Source organism: Heptranchias perlo, chromosome 27 (genome assembly GCF_035084215.1).
Source record: "Heptranchias perlo isolate sHepPer1 chromosome 27, sHepPer1.hap1, whole genome shotgun sequence".
Lineage (NCBI taxonomy): Eukaryota > Metazoa > Chordata > Chondrichthyes > Hexanchiformes > Hexanchidae > Heptranchias > Heptranchias perlo.
Window position 1 is genome coordinate 10,698,638 of NC_090351.1, and position 24,857 is coordinate 10,723,494.

General features: G+C 45.0%; 1 protein-coding gene across 1 annotated transcript in view; it reads left to right on the top strand.

Moving 5' to 3' along the window:
• dclre1b (DNA cross-link repair 1B) overlaps positions 1 to 23,819 on the top strand; it is an 86,489-nt gene extending 62,670 nt beyond the window's left edge. The window contains exon 8 of the mRNA XM_068007310.1: positions 23,524 to 23,819. The gene's annotated coding sequence lies outside the window, so the exon portion shown is untranslated. The remainder of the gene's footprint in view (positions 1 to 23,523) is intronic.
• Positions 23,820 to 24,857: the final 1,038 nt, after the last annotated feature.

The following is a 24,857-nucleotide window of genomic DNA, read 5'->3' on the forward strand; positions in this document are numbered from 1 at the left end:
CTTTTTATTCCAGATTTTATTTAATGAACTGAATTTAAATTCCCCAGCTGCTATGGCAGGATTTGAACTCATGTCTCGGGAGTAGTCCAGGCCTCTGGATTACTAGTCCAGTAACATAACCTAATGTGCTTATTCCATGCTTTATATTCATACTCAGTGGGGAATTTCCACTCTAAATCACGAAGGTTTTAGTGATTTCATTACTTAGCAGAGCTCCTTTGATCTAGGCTATTTTTAAGTATAACAGTATGTAGAACAATTTCTTCTGAAATACACAGACTTGCGCTAATAATTCAGTGGAAGTTCATGTTAAGGAAATACTCCTGACAAGGGAGTGAAAGTGTGTGGGAAGCACTGAATTGAATTTATTGTTCTGTGGTGTGGTTTCACTGAAAGTATATTTTACATTAATGTGAGCTTTGAGCAACTCATTCAGGGTGACCTTAAAGTATTGTTCTTCTGTATAGCAGCCAAAACATTTGTGGGACAAACCTCTGTGTTTGTATGTGTTTTAGGGGAAAGGGCACAACCAATACTACATACCCGTGCAATCTGCAAGTGATAAGAAAGAAAGACTTGCAATTAAAAAGCGCTTTTCACGACTCAGGATGCCCCAAAGCACATTACAGCCAATTAAGTACTTTTGAAGTGCAGTCACTGTTGTAATGTAGGAAACGCGGCAGCGAATTTGCACATGGCTAGGTCCCACAAACAGCAATGTGATAATGATCAGATAATCTGATTTTGGTGATGTTAGTTAAGGGATAAGTATTGGCCAGGTCACTGGGGAAAACTCCTCTTCGAAATAGTGCCATGGGATCTTTTACTTCCACCTAAGAGGCAGACAGGTCCTCGGTTTAACAGCTCATCCCAAAGAAGGGATAGCGCACCATGGTCACAGTCACAGAGGATGTCATTTGTAACTTTGATTAGGGCTGTTGCAGTGCTTGGCAACCTGACCCCATTCCCCAGTCTCCCTCTCTCCCACCTGCCCGAGCCCCAATCACCCGACCCCCAGTCTCCCTCTCCCCGTCCGAGCCCCAATCCCTCTGATCCCATTCCCCAGTCTCTCTCTCCCACCCCCATCCACTCCCGAGCACCCATCTGACTCCCGAGCACCTTCTCCCAACTCCTGAGCACCTTCTCCCGTGCACCTTCTCCCAACTCCTGAGCACCTTCTCCCGACTCCCGAGCACCCACCGGACTCCTGACTCCCGATTGTACCCGGCACGCCAGCCGGTCCCGGCTCTGCGGCATCAGTCGGTGATGACATGAAGCAGGGAGGGGGTGCGCTGCTGTGGCGGGAAATTTACAGCGCGAAGATCTGCCGGGCTGTGAGCAACAGCACCCCAGAGATTCCTGCCTCACCCCAGGAGATTCCCAGGCAATCCGGAAGGGTTGGTAATCCCAACCGTATCGCTGAGCTGTAGGTTTGCACCATAAATGTAAACATGAGCCCGCCGCTGAAAATGTTTGAGGAACTTCCTCCCTGCGATCCTCCACCAACAGGGAGTGCCACTTACCCTTCCATCAATTCCCTGAAGGCAGGTCTACCAAGACTGCTGCGTTTAGCCGAAGTCTTACGTGGGAAATCACAATGTCACATCTTATTGCAAGCTCGTTTCTGCCAGTGAAGAGTTGCTTCATCCCACACTCACTTAGATTTTACAAAAAATTGGAGAAAGAACTGACGAGTTAGCAGCTATTTTAATCTTTCCTGGCTCTTGGAAGTATTTGCTGCGATGCTGTGGCTCAGGATTCCTCTTTGGTGTAAAGACCGAGACTCACCAGTTCTCATTAATATACGTTTCATACTAACAATAAGAACGATATTTCTGCCAATCAGAATCAGCCAATTGGTCATTTCAACATATGGTGATTACATCAGCATTCATGGCACAAACTATCCTAAATATGATGTGGAGATGCCGGTGATGGACTGGGGTTGTCAAATGTAAAGAATCTTACAACACCAGGTTATAGTCCAACAATTTTATTTGAAAATCACAAGCTTTTGGAGATTATCTCCTTCGTCAGGTTAGTGTGGGATTCCTTGACCGTTTTGCATTTATAGTCAGAGAACAATACCTGGTGATTACAGATAATCTTTCCAACTGCCCGTTGTCAAGGCAATCAAAGTGTTCAGACAGAGAGGTGTTACCTACAGGACCACCGAATATACAAACGGCCAGAACACAAGACAGAGAGGGAGAAACATCCGAAAGGAAGAGAAAGACAGAGAATGACCCGTTGTATTAAAAACAGATAAATTTTATTCGCTGGTGGGGTTACGTGTAGCGTGACATGAACCCAAGATCCCGGTTGAGGCCGTCCTCATGGGTGTGGAACTTGGCTATCAATTTCTGCTCGACGATTTTGCGTTGTCGTGTGTCTCGAAGGCCGCCTTGGAGAACGCTTACCCGAAGATCGGTGGCTGAATGTCCTTGACTGCTGAAGTGTTCCCCGACTGGGAGGGAACCCTCCTGTCTGGCGATTGTTGCGCGGTGTCCGTTCATCCGTTGTCGCAGTGTCTGCATGGTCTCGCCAATGTACCATGCTCCGGGGCATCCTTTCCTGCAACGTATGAGGTAGACAACGTTGGCCGAGTCACAGGAGTATGAACCATGTACCTGGTGGGTGGTGTCCTCTCGTGTGATGGTGGTATCTGTGTCGATGATCTGGCATGTCTTGCAGAGGTTGCCGTGGCAGGGTTGTGTGGTGTCGTGGACGCTGTTCTCCTGAAAGCTGGGTAATTTGCTGCGAACGATGGTCTGTTTGAGGTTGGGTGGCTGTTTGAAGGCGAGTAGTGGAGGTGTGGGGATGGCCTTAGCGAGGTGTTCGTTGTCATCGATGACATGTTGAAGGCTGCGGAGAACATGGCGTAGTTTCTCCGCTCCGGGGAAGTACTGGACGACGAAGGGTACTCTGTTGGTTGCGTCCCCTGTTAGTCTTCTGAGGAGGTCTATGCGATTTTTCGCTGTGGCCCGTCGGAACTGTCGATTGACGAGTCGAGCGTCATATCTCGTTCTTACGAGGGCGTCTTTCAGCGTCTGTAGGTGTCCATCGCGTTCTTCCTCGTCTGAGCAGATCCTGTGTATTCGCAGGGCCTGTCCATAGGGGATGGCCTCTTTGACGTGGTTAGGGTGGAAGCTGGAAAAGTGGAGCATCGTGAGGTTGTCCGTGGGCTTGCGGTAGAGTGAGATGCTGAGGTGCCCGTCTTTGATGGAGATTCGTGTGTCCAAGAAAGAAACCGATTCTGAGGAGTAGTCCATGGTGAGCTTGATGGTGGGATGGAACTTGTTGATGTTATCGTGTAGTCTCTTCAGTGATTCTTCGCCGTGGGTCCATAGAAAGAAAATGTCGTAGATGTATCTGGTGTATAGCATTGGTTGGAGGTCCTGTGCAGTGAAGAAGTCCTGCTCGAACTTGTGCATGAAAATGTTGGCGTTGAAAATGTTCCCACGAAACGTTCAAGGAATCCCACACTCACCTGACGAAGGAGATAATCTCCGAAAGCTTGTGATTTTCAAATAAAATTGTTGGACTATAACCTGGTGTTGTAAGATTCTTTACATTTATCCTAAATATGACAGCCTGCCAGCTTGGAGATTTTCTTGAATGAAAATGTAAGTGAGCAGCTCAACTAGATCAAACTGATTCATTCACTGCTGAGCTGTTCCACAGTTCTCTAACTAGTGATTCCATTGTTCAGCTCAGTGAGACTGCCCTTGTCTGGTTACACTCTTACCTATACCCATTGCCTGGTACCTCCAATCTGTAGAGGGAGTCCTTCACTACATTATTAATGGAGCCAGAAGCCCCTTAAGGCTGCCACATTGTTCCAAGTTCTACTGCTCTGAATGAGCCCTCATTTGTTCAAAACCAGCAGTTGGAGAGAGTAGAAGAGGACGAGATGGCAAAATCCTTGTCCTTTCATCCATGGATGTTGACTGTTTCCCACTCCTACACTCCACCTTGTTGGCGATGTTGAAGTGGAAAGGTGGGGAAATTGGCCACTGTCCCAAGCCTCATCCCTGACTGTCATCGGAATGCAACAGGGCAGGCGAAGGGTGATAGGATTGGAGTCAGGACTCAGCTTTACAGGCTAAAATTTTGAGTGAAATTTATCTACGCATGCATCATATATACAGATGCAAGGATATCAGGCATATAGTGCAAAGTTCAAGGTGACATTGTGCTACATACACAAAGCACTGGGCAGTGTCCAGGAATCCTCCCTGTAACATCAGTTATCTGCAGGCACCTGGGAGAAAGTCTTCAGATGTTTGCCTTCACCCAGTGTTAATACTGCTGAAGGAGCAGGCAAAGAAAGCGGTCACCCACCCAAACCAGAAATTGCGATGCCCCCGTAACCCAGGGTTCTATCCCGGTGCTAGAACATAAGGTTATGTTTAAATGGAATACATTTGGATAGAATTAAGGAATAAGAAGGAAAATAGTACAATTACAGCCACTAAACGGTAGAGATGAGAAAGAGGGGGAGATTTGCAGACAGTTCAGAGATATCAGTAAGAACAACAGGGCAATAATACTGGGATAATGGGAATGTATGTGGTTGAAGAAAATCAGAGAGGGTTACTTTTTAAAATACCCCCAAGGCTGCTTCCTAGATCACGATGTTTCTAGTCCAAAAAGGACAAAAGCAATGCTTGATTTAGTTCTATGAAATGAAGTGAGGCAAAGAATTGTTGTAAGAATAGGAGAACAATTGGGGAATACACAACACGGTTATGTTCATTGTGAAAATACAAGAAATAATGAAGATTCAAACATAAGTGTACTGAATTAGTTAAAGCAAAATTCAGTGGAATAAGGAATTAGAATTAACTGGGCAGAAAGGATAGCATACAGGACAATGGGTTATCAATTGGGGATCTTCAAAAATGAGATAGAGAGGGTACAAAATAGATATATTCCTATTAGATGAAAACGTGTTGTATGAAAGGATAGAGTTCTATGGATAAATGGATTAAAACTAAACTGAAACATAAACATAGGATAAAACTAAGAAAGAACTTGCATTTATGTAATGTTTTCATGTGATTAGGGTGTCCTGAAGCTCTTCACAGCCAATTAAGTACTTTTGATGGGTAGGCACTGTTGTAGTGTTGGCAAATACAGGAGCCAATTTGCTCACAGCGAGGTCCCACAAACAGCAATGAGATAAATGACTAGATAATCTGTGTTGGTGATGTTAGTTGAGGGATAAATGTTGTCCAGGATACCAAGGGAACTCTCTCATTCTTCTTTGAATAGTGCCATGGGATCTTTTACATCCACCTGAGATAGTAGATAGGACCTAGGTTTACCATTGGAATTCTTTCCTTCTTTTAGTTTGCTGTGCATCAGGAATTTTGCAGCATTTTTAGGCACATGTTGTTTGTCAGTTGCTTGGATCAGTTTACACTAAAATTTATCGTTTAGCCTTGGTTTGTATTTTCTCAAGCTGCTGATTGGAAAATTGAATATCCCTGTCTGATTTTTTTGAGAGGGAAGCTAATGATTCTACTGGCATGATTTTAGCATGGCGGCGGGAATTCAGCGGGTGGTAATTAATCACATGGGAGACCCGGAAATAATTTTTGCACATCGGTTTGAGCGATCGCAAATGAATTGAAGGCACTTAATTTTATTTCCGGATTTCATATCTCCAAGCTGTTCTGTGGGCTAACTGTGCACCCACGTGACGTGCTGTGAACTGGAGTATTTAAAGGGCCAGTGAAAAAATGGATTTTGAAGGAGAAAGGAGAGCAATGAAAATGCAGCAGTACAGATCCACGGCAGCACCCCGGTTCAGCGACACTTCCCTTGAGGTGCTGTTGGCTGGTGTGAGAAGTGGGAGTGATGTCCTCTACGCGGCTGACAGGTGGAAGCGAGGAAGCGACCTGCTTTGTGCTAAGAAGGCGTGGCTGGAGGTGGCAGAGCTGAGCAGAAGCAGCACGGTGCCCAGGTGCTGGGTTCAATGCAGGAAGCGGTTTAATGACCTAACCAGGTCAGGAAAAGAGAGTACATTTGCTGATTCACCCACATTCTGTGAAAAGAACCCCCTCCCCCCCAATCTGTGTTGCCAAACCTACTGGATCACATCACTCCTCACACTCACTTAAGGTTCATCATCAACTTACCTTCACTTCTTCACCTCCCCATTTATTCACCCTTCCCTGCTACTCACCCCAATCCTGATGCAATGTGATGCATCTGTCTGATAGTCACCCTGTGATGCATCTCTTTCATTGTCAGCCTCACCCAAAGCATTGCATCCATCCGGTGAATACGTCATCTTCAGTTAGTAACAGGTCTGTTCTTTCTCCCCTTATAGGAGCAGAGAGCGCAAAATGCAAGGGAGAGGAGTAGAACTGGAGTCAGGCCACCACAAATCGTCCAGTTGTCAGATGCGGAGGAGGAGGCGATGGACATCAGTCAGACGGTTGCAAGCCTGACCCTCGGAGATGGAGAGACTGGCAACCCGCAAATGGCTAGTGACAGAACTTTAACAGCCTTCACACACATGATGAATTGATTTGATCAACTGTTCCAGACCTCAGTATAGTCACTGGAAATATTGTCACATCTTCGATGAATAATTAATACTGGTTTATGTTGTCTTCCAGAGCCTTCACATATTGAAGAAGAGTCAGCCGCTATGGAAGAAGGCAATTTCTCAGAGGAGCTCAATCCTTCTGAGGGCCACTGTCACATGACATGCAGCCATGCATCAGCACAGATACTGGCACTTCGGTGGGTCCTGTTAGGCAGATAGTTGGGTTGTCACCTGGTGATTCACAAGTGAGCACAAGCAGACACTTGTGGCAGGGGCAGCTGTGGCGAGTCCCCATCGAGGGCTGCACTCCTCTCCAAGCTCTGCTCAGCTGGACACAGATTCTGAACCCCAGAGGACATTGCGAGATTGAGAATGATAGAGGTGCAGCTGCACCTTTGCGAGGTAATGAAAAATGTGCTGCGCACACTCTCTACAATAGCTGGTGGAGTAGTGGCGCAGGTAAGAGCGGGAATGTCTGCAATGGAGAAAACGATATCCTCCATTGAGCTTCAAGCCCGGCTCTCCTACGTTCATGCAGGCCTTGACAATGGCCGTGCGGACTCTGGGTGCCAACAAGTCTGCTGCCTTACACACCTGTATAAACCTCCTCCGGTGATCGCAATCCAGCTGTGCCTTTTTTTTTTATTCGTTCACGGGATGTGGGCGTCGCTGGCAAGGCCGGCATTTATTGCCCATCCCTAATTGCCCTCGAGAAGGTGGTGGTGAGCCGCCTTCTTGAACCGCTGCAGTCCGTGTGGTGACGGTTCTCCCACAGTGCTGTTAGGAAGGGAGTTCCAGGATTTTGACCCAGCGACAATGAAGGAACGGCGATATATTTCCAAGTCGGGATGGTGTGTGACTTGGAGGGGAACGTGCAGGTGGTGTTGTTCCCATGCGCCTGCTGCTCTTGTCCTTCTAGGTGGTAGAGGTCGTGGGTTTGGGAGGTGCTGTCGAAGAAGCCTTGGCGAGTTGCTGCAGTGCATCCTGTGGATGGTACACACTGCAGCCACAGTGCGCCGGTGGTGAAGGGAGTGAATGTTTAGGGTGGTGGAAGGGGTGCCAATCAAGCGGGCTGCTTTATCTTGGATGGTGTCGAGCTTCTTGAGTGTTGTTGGAGCTGCACTCATCCAGGCAAGTGGAGAGTATTCCATCACACTCCTGACTTGTGCCTTGTAGATGGTGGAAAGGCTTTGGGGAGTCAGGAGGTGAGTCACTCGCCGCAGAATACCCAGCCTCTGACCTGCTCTTGTAGCCACACTATTTATGTGGCTGGTCCAGTTAAGTTTCTGGTCAATGGTAACCCCCAGGATGTTGATGGTGGGGGATTCGGCGATGGTAATGCCGTTGAATGTCAAGGGGAGGTGGTTAGACTCTCTCTTGTTGGAGATGGTCATTGCCTGGCACTTATCTGGCGCGAATGTTACTTGCCACTTATGAGCCCAAGCCTGGATGTTGTCCAGGTCTTGCTGCATGCAGGCTCGGACTGCTTCATTATCTGAGGGGTTGCGAATGGAACTGAACACTGTGCAGTCATCAGCGAACATCCCCATTTCTGACCTTATGATGGAGGGAAGGTCATTGATGAAGCAGCTGAAGATGGTTGGGCCTAGGACACTGCCCTGAGGAACTCCTGCAGCAATGCCCTGGGGCTGAGATGATTGGCCTCCAACAACCACTACCATCTTCCTTTGTGCTAGGTATGACTCCAGCCACTGGAGAGTTTTCCCCCTGATTCCCATTGACTTCAATTTTACTTGGGCTCCTTGGTGCCACACTCGGTCAAATGCTGCCTTGATGTCAAGGGCAGTCACTCTCACCTCACCTCTGGAATTCAGCTCTTTTGTCCATGTTTGGACCAAGGCTGTAATGAGGTCTGGAGCCGAGTGGTCCTCGCGGAATCCAAACTGAGCATCGGTGAGGAGGTTATTGGTGAGTAAGTGCCGCTTGATAGCACTGTCGATGACACCTTCCATCACTTTGCTGATGATTGAGAGTAGACTGATGGGGCGGTAATTGGCCGGATTGGATTGATGGAGTGACATCCCTTTTGACTGATGAACAGTACTTGATCACGTGGAGGTCCTAGGATTGCTACGTGTGTGCAATCAATTGCGCCCTTAACCCGTGGGAAGCCAACCACAGAGTTCAAACCCACTGCTCTCTCAGTTTGGCTGATGTCGTCATGGGGGAAGTTGACGTAGTCAGATGCCCTGGCAAACAAGCCATCCGTCACCCGTCGTATACACTTACGTGCAGATGACTGAGACACCCTGGAGATGTCACCGGTGGCGTGCTGGAAGGAGCCGGAGGCAAAAAAATTGAGGAAAGTGGTGACTTTAACTGCGACGGCAATGCATGGCCATTAGGCCCAGCAGGGAGCAGCTCTTCTTAAAGGAGCATGCAGATATCTGTGACCACCTGCCCACTCAATCTGAGCCTACGTAGGCACTGCTCCTCAGAAAGGTCCAGGAAACTCAGCCTCTGCCTTTACACCCTCTCATGTGGGTGGTGCCTCCTGCGACCTCAGCCCCCTCCGTTGGTCCCCTCTCTGCTCTTCTTCAGGTCCTTGTTGCGCAGTGTCTTGCGCACCTGTAGATCCCAGAACTGCAGCCATGCCTGCTGTGGTTGGTGATGTGCCTCCTCCTCAGATGTACTGTGGAACACATCCATTGCGCCCCCTCAACCTGATTTTGTCAGTTTGAAGGGGTCCAAGATGTAGGCAAATTTGTGTGAACACAAGAATTCTCAGTCTCAACAAAGAAATCTCAGTCTAAACACAAAGAAGTCCCAGCCAAAGGTTTGCCTGAGAGAACTGAGTGCCCAGTTGCAATACCTCACCTTTTATTGAGATGTGTCAATCACTGGTTTAAAGGGCCAAATGAGCTTCAGCTGCAACTCGCCTCCATTTCTATGGCGTGTTTCAGAAGCCACAGGAGACACTTTCAAGGAGAAGCTAAATTCAATTCTGTTGCAGAATCCACAAATTGATAATCACTTTAAGTCTTTCAAGTACCTAAATTGGCCCTTTAATCCGGGTGTCTGTTGCGCGCGTACTAACGTGCCTGGGTAAAACCCGGAGGAGGTTCGTTGGAACCGGGATGCGGTCCCGTTCCAAAAAGCTGTCACTTTAAGCTCCCACCCGCCCCCAACCCACCCATTCTCGGGAGTTCAAATTACCCCCTACAAGTCCTGTATCAAAGATATTTCACTTGGTGGCAGATGTACTTTCTCGCACCTTTACAGTATCCAGGGGCAACTCCTTTTGTGCGCTCTGGACAAGAGAGCTAAATGCATACAGCAGGCCTACTGAGTGACTGAATCATGGTTCTGGGGAGAGATACTGGAGGGCACCTGGTAACTGTGGCACTGTATCCGCGAAGGAGCCAGTGGTTAGGAGAGGAGCAAAGAGAAAAAAATTGGCAGCGAAAACTGACAATAAAAGCAAAAAAAAACTAATTGGGGTAGATTTTAACTTTCACCGCCTGGCAGAAAACTGGCAGTAGCAGATTGGCCGTCAATTTTACACATAGCCGAGTTTTCCTTTCCAATTTTGGGGTGTGAAACGGGCGGCTGATCCACTACTGCCAGTATATTGCCCAGTTGTGAAAGTTAAGATCTACCCCACTGTGCCTAGGCAATATTACTGACTCCAATGTTTAACCCCGAAGCTGTTTGTTTTGAATCAGAAACAATCTCCAAGTTTATTCATCAGAAAAGGGAGTGCTGATATTTGTTAAAACTAATCAAAGTCCATTGATATTTTACTGATCCCTTTTTCCAAGACATCAGTCCAAGCTGTGTTAACACTTTAGTTGCTGAATAACATTTGATATCAACAGCAAGCCTCTCATCTCCTTAAGATGGCCTGAATATATTTCAACTAATTGTCAATAGAACTTTATTCATACATAAAATTACATAGACATTACAACAGAAAAAGGTCGATCGGCCCAACCAGTCTGTGTTGGTGCTTATCCTACACACCAGCAATTGTCCTAATCCCATTACCTGCCCTGTTCCTATATCACTTTATGCTCTTTTCCACCGATCTAACCTACTCTTAAATGTTAGTCTCTGCTTCAATCACTAACTCCAATAGTACCCACAGTCCCACAACCCTCTGTTCAAAAATTATATTCTATACACTTTGCCAGAAAACCCAGCGTTCCATTAACTTTTTTATGGTCTTATCCACTTGAGGTGCTGCTGGTGAACCTGAACCCCCAAATCCCTCTGCCTTTACACATCACCCGGCTTTCCCTCATACAAAGTATTATTATTATTACTATTTTTTTTAACCAAAATGTACCACCTCACATTTACTGACATTGAATTCCATCTGATACTTCTTTGCCGATTCTACCATCCTATCAATAGCCCCTCGCAGCTTCCTTTAGTCCTCGGAATGATTTACTATGCCTCCCATTTTAGTATGGTCTGTGAATTTGGACAGCACTCCCTCAAACTCCATATGAAAATCATTGATATGCACAGTGAACAGAACCCTCTGGGACACCACTACCCCATTCCAACCACTCTCAGAAACTGCCCTTAACTCCTACTCTCTGTTTCCTCCCTTCTGACCAAGGCTTTGGAAAATCTGATTATTTTCCATCACTGTTTCTCTCAGTCTCACTATCTCATATTCTGTGAGGGTCTTGAACACAAACTTAAAGATGGAAGTGACTCTGATAGTCTGAATCTCCTTTTCTTGTTGATTACTTTTTATGTTACAATTTTGAGTGAGGTATTTCTGGTTTTTCTTTCCCCATCATTACTCTTCTTGATTATTATTCTGGTTCCTACTTTTTAAGCAGTTTCCCTTTCAATGTGATCATGAGCGAGACTGTTCCCTACTGATCCTGGAGCATATGTCCTACACTGTGTTGCCCAATGCTAACAATTCTGCTATTTTAAGGTGAAACTGCATTGGAGTTTACCTAGTATTTCTTTGATGTCTTCTAACATTTTAATTGAATGAATATCGTACTCAGGCCTCAACTCTACAGACTAAAATTACACACTGAATTTATTTACACTTGAACCATATATCCTGAAGTAGGGATCTTAGGCATTTATTGCGAAGTACAAGATAATGTTATCATATATACACAAATGGCTGTAAAATTTCCTGAAAGGGAGTAACTTTCCCTTTTCAATCTCATTCTTCAGCCCTACAAAGGACATAAATAAACTGGAATGCTTTATTAAAGAAGATGTGAAAATAAAGTTCTCAGAACACACAGCGAATAATTCTCCAGCTTCTGATTTTAGTGTTGTAAAAGACAGAGAGGCTTTGAGGGGTCAGGAGGTGAGCCACTCATTGAAGAGGACCCTCAGCCCTGCTCTTGTAACCACAGTCTTGGAATGACTGTTCTGATTAAGCTTTTGGTCAATGTGGGCTCCCAAGTTGTTGATGGTAGGACACTGAGTGATGGTGGTGCTGTTGAAGGTCAGGCCAAGCGATTGGGCCATTTTTTGGTTGGAAATTTTGTTGCCATTACTTGGCACGCAACAACAACAACAACAACAACTACTACTACTACTACTCACATTTATATAGCACTTTTAACATAGTAAAATGTCCCTACGTGCTTCACAGAAGCGTTATTAAACAAAATTTGAGACCGAGCCACATAAGGAGATATAAGGACAGGTGACCAAAAGTTTGGTCAAAGAGGTAGAGGTGAAGAAGTTTAGGGCGGACTTTCCAGAGCTCAGGGCCAAAGCAGCTGAAGGCACAGCTGCCAATGGTGGAGCGATTAAAATCGGGGATGCGCAGGAGGCCAGAATTGGAGGGGCACAGAGATCTCGGAGGGTTCTAGGTCTGGGGGAGGTTACAGAAATAGGGAGGGGCAAGGCCTTAGAGGGATTTGAAAACAAGGATGAAACTTTTAAAATCATGACGTTGCTGGACCGGGAGCCAGTGTAGGTCAGCGAGCACAGGTTGTTGGCTGGCACGGGACTTGGTGCAAGTTAGGATATGGGCAGCAGTGTTTTGGATGAGCTCAAGTTTTTGGAGGGTGGAAGATGGAAGGTTGGCCAGGAGAGCATTGGAATAGTAAAGTCTAGAGGTAACAATGGCATGGATGAGAGTTTCAGCAGCAGATGAGCTCAGGCGGGGCAGAGACAGGTGATGTTACGGACGTGGAAATAGGTGGTCTTGGTGATGGAGCGGATATGTGGTTGGAAGCTCATCTCAGGGTCAAATAGGACGCTAAGGTTGCAAACGGTCTGGTTCAGCCTCAGACAATGGCCAGGGAGAGGGATGGAGTCAGTGGCTAGGGAACGGAGTTTGTGGCGGGGACCGTAAAGAATGGCTTCGGTCTTCCCAATACTTTGTTGGAAGAAATTTCAAATCAATGGCAGCTGAAAGAACATTCAATGAACATATTCTGTCAACAGGCCCCAAACTGAGCCCACCATCAGCCTGCTGAACCAACAGTTCTTTGCCTGAATTAGTTGGGGCTTCCTTCTATGCAGCCCCATCAAGGTCTCCAAAATGATAGTTGTCTGCTGCATGCTTCATAATTTTGCAGTTCACAGAGGCGTCGCATTGCCTCATGGGAGGAAGATCCTCAGCCAGGGGCTACAGATGAGGCAGCACAAGTGGTACAGCTTGTGGACTTGCTGCCACCCTTGAGCAGCAACATGCTTGTGACTTGAGACAGATATTAATCCCAACCCAGGTCACTTCAAAGGTCATTCCTTCCTGTAGAAACATCCCTGGATCAGGTTCCCCTAGCCTGACACACCAATACAATCTATGGTAAATCCTCACTATCCCTCATTCACCATCACTGAACAATCAGGCACATGCTGCAACATAAAGAACAGTGCCCATCTAAGGAAACACAAACACAAATATCCCTTGCAACAATGTCCATTTTCTTGTGTAGTCTACTCTTTCTTTTCCCAGCACTTCCTCACGGTGACTTTGAATATTGAGTGTCTTGTACTACCTAATCTAGACTTCCTGCGAAGTGGAATTCTAGTGAAAGAAGGAGGTGAGGTGTGTGGCTGCTGGATGCTCCAGAGGGATCCCTGGGACAGGGGCAGCTCCTTTGCTCCTTCAGCAGAGGCGTCAGAACTCCCTGCAATTACAGGTGCCACTTATTCTGTTGCTGTGGCTGCTTGGGCCTGTTTGTCTTCCATCCTAGGTTGAGTACTTTGGGGGTGGGGGTAAGCGTGATTATCTGAAAAGTTCATTATCAAAGCCCCTTCACTTGCCAGGCTGAGTACTTCCTTACATCATTACAGCATTTGCAGCAAATATTGTGTAGATGGCATGACAGCAGACTGCATCCTGCAGGGCTACCAAGCAACTGGATCATGGTCTCCTGTGGTTTATACTGGGGGAGGGGCGGCTGGTACCTGTGGAAATTTACCCATCAACTGTACCTTGGGAGTCAAAGACCCAGAAATACCTCGCAACACAATTTACTGGCCTGCAAATTGGGATGGAAGTTGTTTCTGCCAGTTTTCTGCCCCAAGTTTCTGATTTAGGTTTCGGGCTCCCTGCGACCCCTCTGCTGAGTCCCCATGGCCCTTTTTAGATATGTTGAAGTAAGGGCCAGTGATGTTGTTGCACCAAAATTCCAGCAGTTACACTCACAAGGCACCATGTGATATGGGAGATGTTGGACTTGCCTCTGACTGTCTGAGGAGCTGTGAGACCCTTGGGATATTTTTTCCCACCTCGAGTGAGAGGTTCTGAGCATCAGGTATGGGATTCCTATTGGGCATTCCTTTGCTTGCCATTATAATGGAGGAGGAGCAGCAGCAGCAGGGCTATTATTGTGAGATGTGGTTGGCTGCTCCTATCCAAAAAAGCTCATGGGATATTGGTGGCCTTTCTCTCTTGACAGCTTGCTCCTGGGAGGGAGCCACTGCTGGCTGTATATCTGGAGCTAATGCCTGGGTAGGCTGTGGTTGCCTCCTATGTACCATTGACATGGTGTCCAAGGAAGAAGAGGGTCAGAGGCTACTTTGTTACCTTGGCTGCCCTTGTCAGGTCATTCAACGCGCAGTACTGTTCTGCAGTTCATGGGGTGAGAGAGGTGACACTTAGTGCCACTACCACCACTTTGCACATGGCACAAAATACACTTTTTTGAGGCTTCCTCCGATGGGCACCCAGCAGTCTGTTTCTCCTTGGCTGTATCTCCTCTAGAAGGGCTTGTTGGTCGATCTCATTGAAACTGTGAGCTCTTCTTTTCTGCCTCTGAATGCTGTTCTCCCCTCTTTGAGTGACCTTGCCTGATTCTTCAATGGAAGGCATCCTTTAAAAATGACGCAAAGCCACACGTGAACCATCCAGTGCAGCCACCTGCCCCTCAACTCACTAAGCCAAGCACTCTCCTCGTTGCCTGCTGTTCGCCCAGCCTGCTGTTGCACTCTTCAGCCATTCTTGGCTTTTTGGAAGCTGTACTCTAAAATCCAAGCCCCACCCACCAGTTCACTACTCTTATATTACATGGGATTTGCAATAGAGAATCACCAAATTATGTTTAGATGAGTTGATCTTGCAAACTACACCGGGGTCAGTGCTGGAGAGGATTGACAGGTGCAAGTCCTGGCTCAGGACACCAAATGGGTGTGAATAGCCCTGTGGAATCTCGGGGTCAATGATTTTAAGGGGGGAGGGGAAGAAAATTGGCAGAGAAAACTGATAAGAAAATTTTCAAAAATTGATCTCTGTGCTCACACGTGATTGCTTGTAGATTCCAGTGGTCTGCTCAATGTTGACTCTCAGTTGAATCTAATTGGTTAGCGTTTTTAGTGGTTATTGTTCTTTGTGTTTAGTGTCTTCAGTGGTTGGCTAGTGTTTTTTAGTGGTTAGTGTTTTAGTGTTAGATAAACAGTAAACTGCCTTAAAGCTAAACAAGCAGTTTAAATAACTGTTTGCTAACATGGCAGTACAGTTGGGGCCCGTCGCACGCACATCCTGTGCCATGTGGGAACTTCTGAACACTTTGTGTGTCCTGGAAAATCACATGCGCAGGAAGTGCGGCCAACTGCTCCAGCACAAGCTCAGAGGGGCGTCTGGCGTCACTGCAGTGCATACGGGAAGCTGAGAGTTTCATGGATATCACGTTTCAGGAGGTGGTCACCCCACAGCTACAGAGAGTTCAGGCGGAGTGGGAGTGGGTGACCACCAAACAGACTAGGTGGAACAGGCAGGCAGTGCAGGTGCCCCCTAGGAGTGTGACACTCATAAACTGGTATTCAGCTTTGAATACTGGTGAGGGTGTTGACACCTCGGGAGAGTGCAGTCAGGAGCAAATGCACGGCACCATGGGCGACTCGGCTGCACAGGGGGGCAAAAGAAATGCGTTTGTTATAGGGGATTCAATAGTCGGGGGATAGACAGGCATTTCTGCAACTGCCGACATGAGTCCTGCATGGTGTGTTGCCTCCCCGGTGCCAGGGTAAAGGACATCACTGAGAGGGGCAGAACAATTTGAGGGGGGAAAGAGAACAGCCAGAAGTCGTGGTCCATGTGAGAATCAATATCATAGGAAGGAAAAGGGTTGAGGTCCTGCAGTCAGAGTATCAGGAGCTAGGGAGAAAGTTAACAAGCAGGATCTCAAAGGTAGTAATCTCTGGATTACTCCCAGTGCCATGCGCTGATGAGTACAGGAATAGTAGGATAAGACAGGTTATTGCGTGGTTGGAGCAATGGTGCAGGAGGGAGGGCTTCAGATCCCTGGGGCATTGGGTCCAGTTCTGGGGCAGGAGGGATCTGTTTAAGATGGATGGGTTGCACCTCAACAGAGCTGGGAACAATGTCCTTGCAGAGAGGTTAACTAGTGCTGTGGAAGAGGATTTAAACTAATTTGGCAGGAGGATGGGCATCAGGATGAAACATTAGAGAGGAGAAACAAGGTGCACAGAGGTCTGGGAGGGACAAATAGTACCATAAAAAGAATAGTTCAGAAATAGGAGGCATTAGACAGGGGGCAAATGCGAGGCAGATTAAGAGTTAATGCACATAGCGTGGTAACTAAGGTTGGTGAGCTGCAGGCTCAAGTCGCCAAATGGGACTATGATATAGAGGCAATAACAGAGACCTGGCTCAAAGAAGGGGAGGATTGGGTACTTAATATTCCTGGCTGCAAGGTATTCAGGAAAGATAGAGAAGGAAAGAAAGGAGAGGAAGGGGGTGGCAGTATTGATCAAAGAAACTATTACAGCACTGGAAAGGCATGATATAGTTAAAGGGTCAAAGACAGAATCGATTTGGTTAGAATTAAGGAACAATAGAGGAGCTATTACGTTACTAGGTGTATACTATAGGCCACCAAATAGTAGGAAGGATATAGAGGAGCAAATTTGCAGGAAAATTACAGAAAGATACAAGAGCTATAGAGTAGTGATTATGGGGGAATTCAATTATCCCAATACAGACTGGGACAGTAACCGTGTAAACGGCAAAGAGGGGGAGGAGTTCCTGAAATGTATATGAGAACTTTCTTGAACAATGTGTTTCCAGCCCAATGAGGAAGGAAACAGTGCTGGATCTAGTTCTGGCGATTGAAGTGGGGCAGGTGGAGCATGTTTCATTGAGGGAGCATTTGGGGAATAGTGATCACCACATCATTAGATTTAGAATACTTATGGAAAGGGAAAACGATCAATTAAATGTGAAAATACTTAACTGGAGGAGGACTAATTTCAGTAAGCTAAAAAGGGATCTTGCCCAGGTGGATTAGAATCAAAAATTTACTGGCAAGACAGTAATTGAACAATGGGAGACCTTCAAGGAGGAGATGGTTTGGGTACAGAGTAGACACATTCCTACAAGGAAGGGCATCCAAAGCTAGAGCTCCCTGGATGACTAAAGACATAGAAATTAAAATGAAACAGAAAATGGAGGCTTACGAAGAATGTAAGGTTCATTATTCATTAGAGAACCAGGTTGAATGCAGAAAGTGCAGAGGCGATCTAAAAAAGGGAATAAGAGGGTCAAAGAGAGAGTATGAGAATAGATTACCAGCTGACATAAAAGGGAACCCAAAAGTTTATTATAAACATATAAATAGTAAAAGGATAGTGAAAGGAAGGGTGGGACCGATTAGGGACAAAAAAAGGGGATCTACTGGTGGAGGCAGGGGGCATGGCTAAGGTACTGGATGAATACTTCAGATCGGTCTTCACTAGAGAAGAGGTTGCTGCCAATGTAGCAGTAAAGGAGGAGGTAGTAGCGATATTGGAAAGGAAGAAAATAGATAAAGAGGAGGTACTTAAAAGTTTGGCAGTACTCAAAGTAGAAAGGTCACCCGGTCAGCCGAATGTCGGTGATGGGGAAACTTTTAGAGACAATAATCCGGGACAAAATTAATTGGCACTAGGAAAAGTATCAGCTAATAAATTAAAGTTAGCATGGAATTGTTAAAGAAAAATCATGTTTGACTAACTTGATTGAGTTCTTTGATGAAGTAACTGAGAGGGTTGATGAGGGTAGTGCAGTTGATGTGTTTATTGGAGTTTCAAAAGACATTTGATATAGTAACACATAATCATTTTTAGCAAAATTAAGGCCCATGGGATTAAAGGAACAAGGGCAGCATGGATACAAAATTGGCTAGGGGACAGAAAGCAGAGAGTAATGGTGAATGATTGTCTTTCAGACTGGAGGGGGTCAGTATTAGGACCACTGCTCACTTTGATATATATTAATGATCTGGACTTGGGTATAGTGGGTATAATTTCAAAGTTTGCAGATGACATGAAACTCGGAAATGTAGTAAACAATGTGGAGGATAGTAACAGACGTCAGGAGGACATAGACAGACTGGTGAAATGGGCAGACACATGGCAGATGAAATTTAACGCAGAGAAGTGAGAAATGATACATTTTGGTAGGAAGAATAAGGAGAGGCAGTATAAACTAAAGGGTACAACTCTAAAGGGGGTGCAGGAACAGAGAGACCTATATGTACACAGGTTGTTGAAGGTGGCAAGACAGGTTGAGAAAGCGGTTAAGAAGGCATACGGGATCCTGGGCTTTATAAATAAAGGCATAGAGTACAAAAGCGAGGATGTTACGTTGAACCTTAATAAAACACTGGTTCGGCCACAATTGGAGTATTGTGTCCAATTCTGGGCACCGCACTTTAGGAAGGATGTGAAAACCTTAGAGAGGGTGCAGAAAAGATTTACTAGAATGGTTTCAGGGATGAGGGACCTCAGTTACGTGGATAGACTGGAAAAGCTGGGATTGTTCTCCTTAGAGGAGAGAAGGTTGAGAGGAAATTTGATAGAGGTGTTCAAAATCATGAAGGGTCTAGACAAAGTAAATAAAGAAAAATTGTTCCCACTGGTAGAAGGGTCGCGAACCAGAGGACATAGGTTTAAGGTAATTGGCAAAAGAGCCAAAGGCGACTTGACGAAAAACTTTTTTATGCAGCGAGTGGGTTAGGATCTGGAATGCATTGCCTGAAAGGGTGGTGGAAGCAGGGTCAATTGTGGTTTTCAAAATGGAATTAGATAGGTACCTGAAGAAGAAAAATTTGCAGGGCTACAGGGAAAGAGCGGGGGAGCACTTTACAGCCAATTAAGTACTTTTTGAAGTGTTGTCACTGTTGTAATGTAGAAACGTGACAGCTAATTTGTGCACAGCAAGGTCCCACAAACAGCAACGAGATAAATGACCAAAATCTGTTTGTGATGTTGGTTAAAGGGGCCAATTAATTTTTAAAACCTTCCTGCGGCCCATAGCAACACTAGTCACTTGCAACATAAGGCCTTTCCTGACACTCATGTTGCTAGGGCAAAAATGATGGGAAATATATTATATGACATCATTCCGTCATTATCATCCTATTATAAATGCCCATCTGTATTTGGGTGGACGTATTATACACCAGACATCTCTTCCGGCTGGGGGGAGATATCGCTGTTGGGGGGGGGGTTTCCGCACCCCCCCCAACCCATAGAAACATAGAAAATAGGAGCGGGAGTAGGCCATCTGGCCCTACGAACCTGCTCCGCCATTCAAATGATCATGGCTGATCCTCTATCTCAATACAATATTCCTGCTCTCTCCCCATTCTCCATGATATCTTTTGTGTCTAGAAATCTATCTAGCTCCTTCTTAAATATATTCAGTGACTTGGCTTCCACAGCCTTCTGTGGTAGAGAATTCCACGGGTTCACCACCCTCTGAGTGAAGAAATTTCTCCTCATCTCAGTCCCAAATGTCCTACCCCATATCCTGAGACTGTGACCCCTCTTTCTGGACCCCCCAGCCAGGGGAAACAACCTCCCTGCATCCAGTCTATCTAGCCCTGTCAGAATTTTATATGTTTCAATGAGATCCCCTCTCATTCTTCTAAACTCGAGTGAATACAGGCCAAGTCGACCCAATCTCTCCTCTTACGACAGTCCTGCCATCCCAGGAATCAGTCTGGTGAACCTTTGCTGCACTCCCTCTATGGCAAGTATATCCTTTCTTCAGTAAGGAGACCAAAACTTCACACAATCCTCCAGGTGTGGTCTCACCAAGGTCCTGTATAACTGCAGTAAGACATCCTTGCTCCTGTACTCAAATCCTCTTGCAATGAAGGACAACATACCATTTGCCTTCCTAACTGCTTGCTGTACCTGCATGTTTGCTTTCAGTGACTGGTGTACAAGGACACCCAGGTCCCTTTGTACATCAACATTTCCCAATCTATCACCATTTAAATAATACTCTGCCTTTCTGATTTTCCTTCCGAAGTGGATAACTTCACATTTATCCGCATTATACTGCATCTGCCATGTATTTTCCCACTCACTCAACTTGTCTAAATCGCATTGAAGCCTCTTTGCATCCTCCTCACAACTCACGATCCCACCTAGTTTTGTGTCGTCAGCAAACGTGGAAATATTACATTTGGTTCCCTCATCGAAATCATTGATATATATTGTGAATAGCTGGGGCCCAAGCACTGATCCCTGCGGTACCCGTCTCATTTAAAGCGGAAGTAGGCACGTTCACAACAGGTTGGAGTCAGGTTTCCCATTTTTAGCAAGTTAACACCCCCCCGCCCCACCACCACCCCGACCCTTTCCTGCCTGTCGTGGGGGTGGGGGAGGGGTTAAAATTCTTCCCTTAATGTCCAGTATGTAGTTTAGAAATTTACAGAAATCCCATTCAAAAAACAGACTGTCCAGACAGACCAAAATCAGACTGGTGGAAACTCTAAACAGAATTGTTGGAAACAGAGGTCTATCCCAGAAAGTGATGTAATTACCCAGAGTTTCTTGCAAATGAAAGAAAACCTTTAGCAATGGGGTCAGTTGAAGTTTGGAGTGTGTAAAATCTAGTGAAAGCTTTTGAAATTTAAGATGATTATTCTTGAAATAGCTAATACAATAAAAAGGAAGATTATCTTGTCTTTACCAATTCCATTGAGAATGAAGACACAGAAACACGTTGGTTCTCCTGACTAAAGTCCTCTTGGATTTGTTTCTTGCGATCGACGTGGAAACCATCAGCTGTATCTCTGCTCAAACAGGAAATCACACCTGCTGTTTCTGTCTGCTGCAGCTGACACAGGGGTCCGATGCTCTTGCTGGTATGAGCTACACATGCTCACAACTCAGCCTAAACTGTCTAATAAGAAAGATCTACATCCCCATTATTGCCAATAGCAAAGTTCACACATTTTAACTCTAAACATTTCCAAAAATAACTCCAACAGTTTTAATGCAAGGCTAATAAATAAGTTACATCGAAGTACTGAATGACTCCAAAACCTAGAAATAACATTACGACTGGAAAAATTATTTAGTGATATAAACTGTTTCATCCTCTACTACTGTATTTGTGTTTTATAGCTACTCACTAACATTAAATTAAACTCTTCGCCCATCTCAGAATCACTCTCCATATTACTAATACAAGAGAAACTCTTGATAGGATGAACTGTATGGAAGCTTGGAGGAAAGTTCCAGGGTCAGTGTTACAGTAGGCAAGGTGAGAGAGTTGAAGTACAGCTGATGCCATGAACTGGGAGAAGTGGGTGGGGAGTGTGAGGAAGATTTTGGGTAGAAACAAAAGAAGACATTGATAGAAAACAAAAACCATTTAGATATAAGAGTTACATGTAGAATAGAGGACTTAGAATGTTCTTCAGGGGAAAGAATTAGCAATATGAATGTGGAAAGTAAATTTGACTTGGGTGAGTGGGGAATTTAGTCATTCTGTGTAGTAATGATACTATTACTCTTTTTGCTGGGTCTGTTTACAGCAAGTACACATTTAGTTGGTGCTCCTTGAACTAAAAGAATATCTTAAAGGCCTTGACAAGAAGGAGATTGGGGCTCTAGGCAGAAGTGAAGCAATTTGGGGAGGGGACTGAGACTGAAGGCTATATCAAAGATAATATGGGGGCAGAAATTGCTCCGAGCGACGAACCAACAGTGCTCGCCACTCCATAGATTTATACTAACCCACTAACATACCGCAGTCTTTACTGGGTGCAGTTCCTCTAATAGGAAGTGGAGAAGGACCCAGCGTGAGTTCAAATGAAGCTAGGACACATGGGAGAAGTGAGAGGATCACTCTCTCCCCTCGACCAACCAGATTGCAGCATTTTTGACAAGCTGAGAACAGATTCTGCAAGCTGCAACGTGAAATCCAGGAAGAGAAAGATACAACATTAAAATCATTCTAGAAACAGTATTAGACAGCGAAAATAAAGAGAGGGTAAAAAAAATAATCGAATTAAATAAAAGAGACAGAAGGGAAAAGTTAAAAAAAATTTTTAATTTTTTAATTTAAAAAAAATGTAATGACCAAAAACTATTAAAATAAGGAGTAATGAGGCTCCACATTTTTAAATGTACATCTTTAGTTGTTTGGCAGTCATTAGTACTGTTTAAACATAGTTTAGACCTGGTATTTTTAAGCGTACCTGTTTTGTGGTGATATTACTTACTTTCCAGCTGGGCAGATGAACAAGTTGGCACTGGCTCAATGATTTCACTGATTGCAACGGGTGATATCCCTTTAATTCGAAGCTGTCCTATCACCAGCAAACCAGGAGGAGCAAGTTCCGGATTTTAGTGTTTCACTGCGCATGTGTGAACGTTGGAACTTGCTCCTCGATTTCGCCACTAACAACAGTGAGCACTGTTGAGCTCACCGTTCTTTTCTGAGCAATTTCTGAACCATTTTTCTTAGGAGGCTTTTGAAGGCAAAGACGCTTTAGCAAATGAAATAGTTTTAGAATTGAATTATAATAGGAAGGCAATGTTATGAACGATCAGTCATGCATGACAAAAGGGATGATGGTGCAAGGCAAGGAGGGGGTGATAACAAGTAAAGAAACAAAAGATGGGTCTGGAGGAGCTGCAAGTGGCAACAGCAGAACCATTACTAGCACCTGCTGTCTGAGAAAATGGGAGCAGCGGTTATGATCTGAAGTTATTGAAATCAATGTTGAGTCCGGAAGGTTGTAAAGTGCCTAATCGAAAGATGAGGTGCTGTTCCTCGAGCTTCCGTTGAGCTTCATTGGAACAGAGTGGGAGGCCAAGGACAGAGAGGTCAGAGTGGGAGTGGGACGGGGAATTAAAATGGCAAGCGACCGGGAGATCAGGGTCACCCTTGTGGACTGAGTGCAGGTGTTTCAACAAAGCGATCACCCAATCTACGTTTGGTCTCCCCAAAGCTGCTCACAGTGCGGTCTCCTCTACATTGGTTCTGATGTTGCCGTTTACAGCTCCTCTCGGCCCATCTTTGTTTCTTTACTTGTCCCATTACCACCCTCCTTGCCTTAAATCATCCCTTTTGTCATTTAATCACTCCTGCCCTCCACCCTATCAGAGACCTCCCCTTTTGTTCTTTCCACCCCTCCCCCCCTTTCCCTGGCTCTGTACTTGCTTAAAAACTGTTAAATCTTCAAATTCTTTCAGTTCTGATGAAAGGTCTTCGACCTGAAACGTTAACTCTGTTTCTTTCTCCACAGATGCTGCCCGACTTGTTGAGTATTTCCAGCATTTTCTGTTTTTATCTAAGTCACCTTGTAATTCCTCTTGCCGATTTTGAGATGAAAAGCTTCTTGGAAAGAAGTAATCAATGTTGTTTCTCAGTAAAACACAGACTATAGTCTTTGGAGGCAGTATGTAAGCTCCAGGATACGCTAAATATCGTTGTGCACTATGGCAAGATGACCCAACTATCCAACACAAAATGTTCTGGTTTTTTTAAACTAATCGTTCATTTGAAGAGGACGCCGGCTTTGAAATTCGGACTGTCAAGCAAGGGTGATCAGTTGAACAATACTGTTGATATTTACAACCATTAAACTATAAATGTCCCTCTGTGTTTGGGCATTCGGCTCAGTTTAACCCTTGATAAGCTTTTAGACGCATTCAATTCACACCAGGTTCAAAGCATCTCTAACAAAATTAATTTCTGATCAAAGTTAGGTAGCCTTGTTCCCACAGCCAAGCTGCCATTGTGAAGTCTTGAAAAAGCACAGCTTCCATTTTAAAAAGACTGCTGTTGTTATCACTGTTAAAGCTCTGGTTAATTGTGAATGACAATCAGCATTCCCAGCGCCACTGAGACAGGCCTGCATAATTATCCTTGAGGAAATTTTTTTGTGTCATTGACAAGGACTAGTGCTTGTGGCAGGGTCAGATGGGATGTTTATGATGTGCTTTGACGCTGTGCGAGGCCTCACTGCATGTCGAGGAACCAACTAGGGAACAGGCCATTTTAGATCTAGCATTGTATAATGAGACAGGATTAATTAGTAATTTTATAATAAAGGATCCTGTGGGGAAGAGTGATCATAATATGATAGAATTTCATATTGAGTTTGAGAGTGATGTAGTTAAGTTCGAAACTTAAATTTAAATAAGGCCAATTGTATAGGTATGAGGGACGAGTTGGCTAAGATAGTTTGAGAAATTGGATTAAAAGATATGACGGTAGATAAGCAATGGCAGACATTTAAAGAAATAATTCATAACTCCCAACGAATATACATACCCTTGAGGAATAAAAACTCCACAGGAAAAGTGATCCAACCATGGCTAATTAGAGAAGTTAAGAATAGTATTAGATTAAAAGAAGAGGCTTATAATATTGCCAAAAAGAATAGTAAGCCTGAGGATTGGGAGGGTTTTAGAAATCAGCAAAGGATAACTGAGAAATTGATAAAGAGAGAGAAAATTGAATATGAGTGTAAACTAGCAAGAATTGTAAAAACAGATTGTAAGAACTTCTACAAGTATATAAAAAGGAAGAGATTAGCGTAAGTAAATGCTAGAGGCAGAGACAGGAGAAATTATA